This window comes from Eumetopias jubatus, unplaced genomic scaffold, assembly GCF_037043125.1.
Source record: "Eumetopias jubatus isolate StellerSeaLion01/CBP00866 unplaced genomic scaffold, mEumJub1_p1.0 scaffold_14, whole genome shotgun sequence".
In the NCBI taxonomy this organism is placed as follows: Eukaryota; Metazoa; Chordata; class Mammalia; order Carnivora; family Otariidae; genus Eumetopias; species Eumetopias jubatus.
Genome location: NW_028274820.1, coordinates 16560895 through 16570291, shown reverse-complemented (window position 1 = coordinate 16570291; position 9397 = coordinate 16560895).

Below are 9397 nucleotides of genomic sequence, written 5' to 3'. Positions count from 1 at the left end.
AGAACCACAGGAGATTTGGAGTGAGTCTCGCCCAATATCCATGAGATCTCGTGAGATTGGGACTGAAATCGCACCCGATGTCCATGAGATCTCACGAGATTTGGTGTCAAAACTCGCCGGATATCCATGAGATCTCACGATATTTCGATTGAATACTCACTCAATATCCATGAGATCTCATTCGATTGGCACTGACGTCTCCATGTTTTGGATGAGATCTCACGAGACCTGGAGTCAAAGCTCACCCAAAGTCCAAGAGATCTCGCGACAGTTGGAGACAAATCTCACCCAAAGTCCATGATATCTCACGAGATTTGAGGTGAAATCTCGCCCGATGTCCCTGTGACCTCAAGGAGATTTGGAGTGAAATCTCGCCCGATGTCCATGAGATCCCAAGTTATTTGGAGTGACATCTCAGCCGATGTCCATGCGATTTCACGAGATTTGGAGTAAATTCTCGCCTGATGTCCATGAGGTCTCACGAGATAAAGATTGAAATCTCGCTCAATATCCACGAGATCTCACGAGATTTGTACTGATGTCTCCAAGGTCTGGAGGAGCTCTCGCGAGACTTGGAGGAAAATACCCCGAATTCCAAGAGAGCTCACCAGAGTTGGAGTAAAATCTCAACCAAGGTTCCAGATATCTCAAGAGATTCCTGCGGAAATCTCGCCCGATGTCATTGGTACCTCACGAGATTTGGAGTGAAATATCGCGCAAGGTCCCTGATGTCTCACGAGATTTGTAGTGAAATCTCGCCCCATGTCATTGTGACCTCAAGAGATTTGGCGTGAAATCTCACCCAATGCCCATGATCTCACGAGATTTGCAGAGAAATCTCACCCGATATCCGTGAGATCTCACGAGATTTGGAGTCAAATCTCTCCTGATGTCATGAGATCTCACGAGGTTGAGATTGAAATTTCGCTCCATATCCATGAGATCTCATGAGATTTGGACTGAATTCTCCAAGGTTTGGATGAGATCTCCGAGACGTGGAGTCAAGTCTCGCTCAACGTCCAAGAGTCCTGGTGAGAGTTGGAGGTAAATCTCGCCCAAACTCCCTGATATCTCACGAGAATTGTAGTGAAATCTCACGCGATGTCATTGAGACCTCGCGAGATTTGGATTGAAATCTCGCCCGAGGTCCCTGAATATTACGAGATATGTAGTGAAATCTCGCCCGAAGTCATCGGGAACTCAGGAGTTGGGAGTGAAATCTCGCCCAATGTCCACGAGATCTCACGAGATTTGGAGGGATATCTCGCCCGATATCCATGAGATCACACGAGGTTCAGATGGAAAACTCGCTCGTATCCATGAGAATTCACGAGGTTGGCATTGACGTCTCCAAGGTTTGGAGGAGATTTAACGGGATGGGAGTCAAATCTCGCCCAAAGACCAGGAGACCTCACGAGAGTTGGGGTGAAATCTCGCCCAAGGTCCTTGATATCTCACGAGATTTGGAAGGAATCTCCCCCGATGTCATTGAGATCTCACGAGATTTGGATAGAAATCTCGCCCAAGGTTGCTGCTATCTCATGAGATCTGTAGTGAAATCTCGCCTGGACTCATTGGGACCTCAGGAGATTTGGAGTGAAGTCGAGCCCAATATCCATGAGCTCTCATGAGATTCGGAGTGAAATCTCAATCGATGTCCCTGCGATCTCAGGAGATTTGGTGTCACGTCTCGCCCGATTTCCATGAGATCTCACGACATTTAGATTGAAACCTCGCCCCGCGTCCCTGATAACTCACGAGATTTGGAGTGAAATCTGCCCGAGCTCATTGAGACCTCAGGAGATTTGGAGTGGAATCTCACCCGATATTCGTGAGTACTCACAAGATTTGCAGTCATCTCGCCTGATGTCCCTCAGTGCTCACAAGATATAGATTGAATTCTCGCTCCCTATCCTGAGATCTCACGGGTTTTGGACTGAAGTCTCCAAGGATTGGATGAGATCTCACGAGACTTGGAGTAAACTATCCGCGAATTCCCAGAGATCTCACGAGAGGTGGAGTGAAATCTCGCCCTAGGTCCCTTTTATCTCACGAGAGTTTAGTGAACTGTCGCCCAATGTCATTGAGACGTCCCGATATTTGGATTGAAATCTCGCCTGAGGTCGCTGATATCTCACGAGATTTGTGGTGAAATGTCGCCCAACGTGATTGTGACCTCAGGCTATTCGGAGTGAAATCTCACCTGATGTCCATGAGATCTCACGAGATTTAGATGGAATCCTCACTCAATATCCATGAGATCTCACGAGAATGGCACTGACCTCTCCAAGTGTTGGACGAGTGCTCATGAGACCTGGAGTAAAATCTCGCCCAAAGTCCAAGAGATCTCACGAGATTTGGAGAGAAATCTCACCCAAAGTCCGTGACATCTCACGAGATTTGGAGGGAATTCTCGCCCGATGTCCATGACATCTCACGAGATTTGGAGGAACATCTCGCCCAATGACCATGCGATATCTCAAAAGTTAGAGTGAAATCTCACCTGTTTTCCATGAGATCTCCAGAGATTTGGACTGAGGTCTCCAAATGAGGAAGAGAGCACACGAGAGATGGAGTAAAATCTCAGCTGAATTCCAAGAGATCTCACGGGATTTGGAGTGAAATCTCGCCCAAGTTCCCTGATATCTCACGACATTTGTCGTGAAATCTCGCCCGATGTCATTGGGACCTCAGGATATTCGGAGCGAAATCTCACCCGAATGTCCCTGAGATCTCTCGAGATATGCAATAAAATCTCACCTGATGCCCATCAGTCTCACGATATTGAGATTGAAATCTCGCTCAATACCCAGGAGATCTCACGAGATTGACAGTGATGTCGCCAAGGTTTGGAGGAGATCTCACAAGACTGGGAGTAAAATCGCGCCCAAATTCCAGAGATCTCACGAGAGCGGGAGGGAAATCTCGCCCAAGGTCCCTAGATCTCATGAGATTTGTAGTGACATCTCGCCCAATCTCCTTGTGAGCTCAGGAGGTTTGCAGTGAAATCTCGCCTAAATTCCATGAGATCTCATGAGATTTGGAGTGAAATCTGAACCGAGGTCCATGAGATCTCAGGAGATTTGGTGGCAAATCTCGCCCGATGTCCATGAGATCTCGCGAGGTTTAGGTTGAAAGCTCGCCCACGGTCGTCCCTGATATCTCCCGAGATTTGGAGTGAAATCTGCCCGAGGTCATTGAGACCACACGACATTTGGAGTGAAATCAGGTCCAATGTCCATGACATATCACGGGATTTGGAAAGAATTCTCACCCGATGTCCATAGGATCTCACGAGTGTTGGAATTACCTCGCCTGATATCCATGATTTCTCACGAGATATAGAGTGAATTCTCCCTCATTATCCTGAGATCTCATGAGATTTGGACTGAAGTCTCCAAGGATCGGATGAGATCTCTCGACACCTGGAGGAATTGATCCCCGAATTCCAAAGGATCTCACGAGAGCTGGAGTGAAATCTCGCCCGATGTCCATGAGATCTCACGAGATTGAGATTGAAATCTCGCTCAATATGCATGAGATCTCATGAGATGGGCACTGACGTGTCCACGTTTTGGATGAGACCTCACCAGACTGGGAGTAAAAGCTCACCGAAACTCAAGAGATATGACCAGCGTTGCAGGGAAATGTCGCCCAAGGTCCCTGCTCTCTCACGAGAATTGTAGTGAAATCTCGCCCGATCTCATTGTGACCTCAGGTGATGTGGAGTGAAATCTGGCCCCAGTTCCATGAGATCTCATGAGATTTGGAGTGAAATCTCAATCTTGTGAGATGATCCCAATGCTCACGTGAGGTCGGGATAGGACAGAGGTATCTTTCCTTTAGTTACACTGGGGTTGTGAGTTTAGTAGACAAACTTCGTGGTTTGAAATCCTTTTTTTTTTTTTTCATGAAGCAATCTCGTTCCAGGAAGAGAGGATGCTTACAAATGTATGCGTGGAAGCCAAAGGAAGGTGCCAACTACTTAACTGTCAGATATCACACTGTGAGGGAATGCATATTTCAACTACCATCTTGTTTCATGAAGAGAGAAGCGCTTTCTTGTTCTTTTAATAAATTGTACTTTTACTCACCATACAGTACATCATTCGTTTTGGATCGGGGTTCCCTGGTTCATTGTTTTCCTAGAACACCCAATGGTCCATTCGATACCTGCCGTCCTTATACCCACCACTGGGTTAACTCATCCATCCACCCGTACCCTGTAAAACCCTGCATTTCTTGGAGTCCGTACCGTCTCATGGTTCGTCTCCCGCTCCGATTTGCACCCCTGCATTTTTCCCTTCCTTCTCCTCACGCCCTCCATGCTATTCCTTATGTTCCACAAATCCGTGAAGCCCTATGATATTGGATTTCTCTGCTCGGCCAATTTCATTGAGCATGCTCTCCCCCAGCCCCATCGATGTTGATGGCAAAGTTGGGTATTCATCCTTTCTGATGGGTGAGAATTATTCCCTTGTAGAGATGGACCACATCATCTCTCTCCATTCATCTGTTGAAGGGAATGTCGGCTCTTTCCACGGGTTCGCTCGTGTGGACCTTGCTGCTATGAACATTGGGGTGCATGTGGCCCTTCTTTTCACCCCACCTGTGTCTTGGGGCAAATACCCAGGCGAGCAATTGCTGGGTCAAAAGCTAGCTCTGTTTTGAATTTTCTGAGGAAGCTCCACTCTGTTTCCCAAAACGGCTGTTCCAACGTGCATTTCCAATGCAGGGTTCGATCCCAGGACCTTGTGGTCATGAGCTGAGCCGAAGGCAGACGCTTAATCGACTGAGCCACGCAGGCTTCCCCCTTGCCCTTTGTTCGAACAAGATCTTGAGTCGCCATCAGAGGCCATCGTGCTGTCCCACACGCAGTCAGCACCCAGGGACGGGTGGCCAGTTCCAAGCGTGATCCCGTGCTAAGCAAGAGCTGACGTCCTAAGGGAAGTATGGCTCTCCTGTTCCTGAGCACTTGGTTTTTGGCCAGCTAAGTGCCGTGATTCCTAGCCGGCTTCCCCACATCCGCTGGATGATTGAGATGTCTTCATTTTGAAGAACAGACCATCACCACAAGGGCATCGTGTTCCTGGAGCTGGTCAGTGCAGACACAAAATTTTTCAAGGAATATGGCACCAAGAATCAGTTCCCAATACTTGGTCGTCAGGTGGCAGAACCAACAGGCTACCCCTGAATCACTGCTACCTCTAACCACTGATGGAAAAGGGCAAATAACAGCCAGCACCAGGAGCATCCCTTCCCTTTATGGAGGAGGAAGACAGGCCTCGAGCTAAAGCTTACCTGGGGTGGCACATGGCACTTTCCCTGAAGCCAAGTCCACAGCTGATTCTTATTCCCAAAAGTGCCAACCTGTTAGGAGAGTGTGCTAGTCACTCTGTGTCCCATTTGCGGTTGACATGGGACTCTGTCACTCTTTGTGGTGTTTCCCATGGCCTTGCCTGTTTGTTGAACAAAGGCTATGGGCACCTTCATGGGCCAAGGTGTTGTGACTCACCTTTAGAGCACCCAGGGATTGGTGGTGAGTTCCCACTCTGGACCTTTCCTAAGATAAGACAACCAGAGTCTCCTCTTTGAAAAAATGTTTGCCCTTCTGGCCCTGAGGACTTGGTACTTGGCCGGCTGAAGACGCACAGAGATGGGTGTCTAGCTTGCCATACTGGCTCCTGGGTGGTGGAGATGCCTTCATTCTCAAGAACAGATGGGATGTGGACGGCCTACTATGCTCTAGGGCCTGTTCAGGGCAGAAATAGCTTTCTTCAAGGAATAATGCTCCAAATACCCATTCCAAACATTGGATCCGCAGCTGGGAGTTGCAGCCTGCCACCTCAGAATCACGGCTGCCTCAAGGCACTGATGGAAAGGGCGGAAAACCTCCAATGTCAGAAACTTTCCTCTCCTTGGAGAAAGCTCAAGACATTGGGTGTAGGCATGGCCAGAGGGTTTGGGAGGGAGCTTGACTCCATTTCTGGGGCAAGGGGAGCTGAAGTTAGACACCTCACTCTCAGATAACTTTCATTCCCATTGGAAGAGTTGAACTTTGGTTTTCCTTGAAGCCATCCCATCCTCTTGCTGTTTTGGTAGCTACGTTGTTTCACATGGAGGAATACTCTGGGTGGCATCTCACAACCCGTGTGTCCACCATACACACACGGTTGGTGGCAGGTTCCCATTGAGATCCTGTGCTAGGGGAGAGCAATGTGTCTGAGAGCCGAAAGGAAAGTTTCCCCTTCTGCCTCGGAGTGCTTGGTTCTTGTCCCGATCTTGGAAATGCTCTGTTTGGCAGCCAGCTGTTCTCCCTCCCCTGGCTGCCAGAGATGCCTTCGTTCGGAAGAGCAGACAGTTGACACATGTGCGGTGTGCTCCGGGACCTCTTCAGTGGAAAAAGAGCTCGTGCCAGGAATGCTCCTCCGATGGCTACTTCCAAACGCATCATCAGCTGGGAGAACCAGTCTGCTAACACTAAAGCGTTTCTGGTTTTGTTGTGTCCCCCCTCCCCGCCACAGACGGAAAGGCAGCAGGAGTGACATCCGATTCCAGGAGATTTCCCACTCTTTACGAAGGAAGAATGAAGGCCTCTTGTTTCTGTGGCTCCCAGGGGGAGGCCCTGGAGTTTTCCCATTGCCAAAGCCAACAGGCCTTTCTGATCCCAGATACTAACAGGTTTTGCTAGGTATTTTCGTCTCAACATTGGTGTATTCTCAACTCTAGGAAAGTCCGCATTGCCTCTCTGTCCGTTTCCATTCTTTGAACGCTATTTCGAACTAGGTTGTCCAGAACGGAGGCATCTCACCGAGCTAGGGAGGCAGGTGCCTTTCCTACCTGTCTACACACTTACCCAAGGGAGCCACACCACAAGCTCAGGGATAAGAGGGCCAGGGAACTCCCCAGGAATCCTAGGCGCTGCTGTGAGGAAAAGCACCTTCCAGTTGGAATGTGAACCAGGAGCGACATCAACAATCTGCAAGACTACAGGAATGTATATAAGCAGGGCCATTTTAAGTGAGATAAATCTGTAATGAGACATCTAATTTTTTCCCCTCCCACAAGAAATGAGTCTTCTGGCCAAGCCTACGCACAGACATTCACTGCTTGCAAGCTTCCAATGCCTTAGGCCTCCTCAGGCCAACATAGTTCTGAACAGCATTCCCATGGGGCTCTGTGGCCAACACGTCCCCACAGTGACAAAAAATCTTCCAGATCCTCTAGCTGCATGAACAGGATATTGCTCTGAGACACTGGAGCACAAGGCCTACAAGGGGATCCTCGGCAGAAAAACAGCAAGAGGGTGGAAGTGGGTAAATCCTGGGCCAAATGTGTTGATTAGAGATGCGATGAGACACCATGTTTAGATTGAGGTGAGTAGGCCCATCTCCTCGCCACCCAATTTTCATTCCCAGGAATGAGAAACCACTGCGGCCTTGGGGAAAGGAAACCGTGCTCTAGGCGTGGGAGCCCTGTCACCAAGAACTCTGCGTTCTTCTCTTAAAATGAGAGGGAAATTTGGCGGTAGTGTTGTGTTGGTGCTGGTGGTGGTTGTGGGTGTGTTTGTTTTGCCCTTCCCATGAATGGATAGAGGCTGCAGTCATTCAGCTATACTAATGGGACTCCCAGGTGATGCTCAAGGTTTCAGATGCAAGCATTGGTGCTATAGTCCTGGAAAGGGCACCTCCTGAACGTACCAGATGCTCCAGCATGAAGCATATGGGTGAACTTTCTGTTCCTCAAAAGGAGGGCATCTCAAGGTCAAGGAGAGAAGAGCCACCTTTCCTTTCCTTTGGGCTATCACATAAGGAGAGGCTGACTGAGCACAGGACTGAAGTAGGAACTCACGACCAATCGTTGGGTCCTGGCTACTTGGGTAGAATCCCCTCCTCGCCGTGCATAAACCAGCTCTAAATTTTAAAAAGCATCGGCAAGGGCATGGAAATGATTCCAGTGAAGGCCGAAATTTGACAATACAATTGGGACTAGGATACATCTGGTTAGGAAGTGTGTCACTTCATTTCCTTTTACCCAAGAAAGGAGGCCCAGTCCCTCTAAAAACCTGGGGCCAAGCCTGCACAGAAACATTCCTCGCAGGGTACGTCCAAATGGCTGAAGCTCTGAGGTCCCCATAGTTCTGAAAGCCCGTTACAAGGGGCAACGTGCCCCAATCTCTCCCACAGTCACAAGGACTTAGCTGGACCTTCTTAAATAGAGGCTATTACTCTGAGACACTGGATCGGAATGACGCCCAGGGCAATCTTAGATTGAAAAAAGAGCTAGAGGGTGGAAAATGATGCATGGAAGGCCAACGTTCTTCATTAGCGATGAGAATGGGCTAATGTGAAGAAAGCACAGTCTGCTGGCAAGCAGTCTGCCGCAGGGAAAGCGTACACCTGTGGGCTTGGGCCAAGGTCAACGTTCCTGCCCTGCACTTGGGAGCCCTGTCATTAAGAGGCCGGCATTCCTCCTTCAGAAAGCGGAAAGTCTGCTCTTGGTTTTGTTTTCTGTTTTTAAAATGGACCTTACCGTGCATGGGGAGACACAGAAGCAAATGAGGGTGACGCTTTTGTCCTCTTGGCTGATGTTCAAGTGTTCCAAAGCAGGCCTTTGGTGTAGTATTCCTTGAAAGGGCTCTGACTGTGCTGCTTCCTGTCTAATCTTCAGCATAATGGCACCTCAATCATCTAGGGGAGAACTAGAAGCTGGCTATCATTCAGCAGGCTTATGCCCCGAGAGCTCAGAAGCAGCTCAGGAGCAATAGGGCAATCTTCCTTTAGGATATCAGACCCTGAGACTCTCTCCTTGCACAGGACAAGGATGTGAACTTTCCAGCAATCCCTGGGTACGGCCTATGGGAGGAAAATCCCCTGGCTCCTTGAATGTAAAGCTAAACTTAGGAATTCAAGAAGGTTTTGGAATTGTCTGGATGGATGGCCAAAAATCAACAATTTAAATGAAAATGCGACCAAGTCCCCAAATGAGAGGTGTCACTTCATTTTCTTTGAGCCCAGAAATAAGGAGAGCTCCTTCTAAATACCCATGGCAGAGCCCATATATAAACACCGTCCGTTGGGCAACTTCAAGTGCATCGGGACTCCAAATGTTAACAGATTTCTTCCAAGAAAAAGAATTTAAATACGACCAATTTAAACTAGAGCGCGTTACTAGGATCAGGGTTAGAATTTAGCGATCCATCTGTTGTGTATAGCACCCAGTGCTAATTACAAGTACTCTCCTTAATGCCCATTCCCCACTTTCCCCATTCCTCACCCACCTTGCTTCCAGCAACCCTCACTTTGTTAGCTGGAGTTAGGATACTCTTACGGTTTGTCTTCCTCTCTGGTCTTGTCTTATTTGATTTTTCCTTCCATTTCCCTTAGGTTCATCGGTT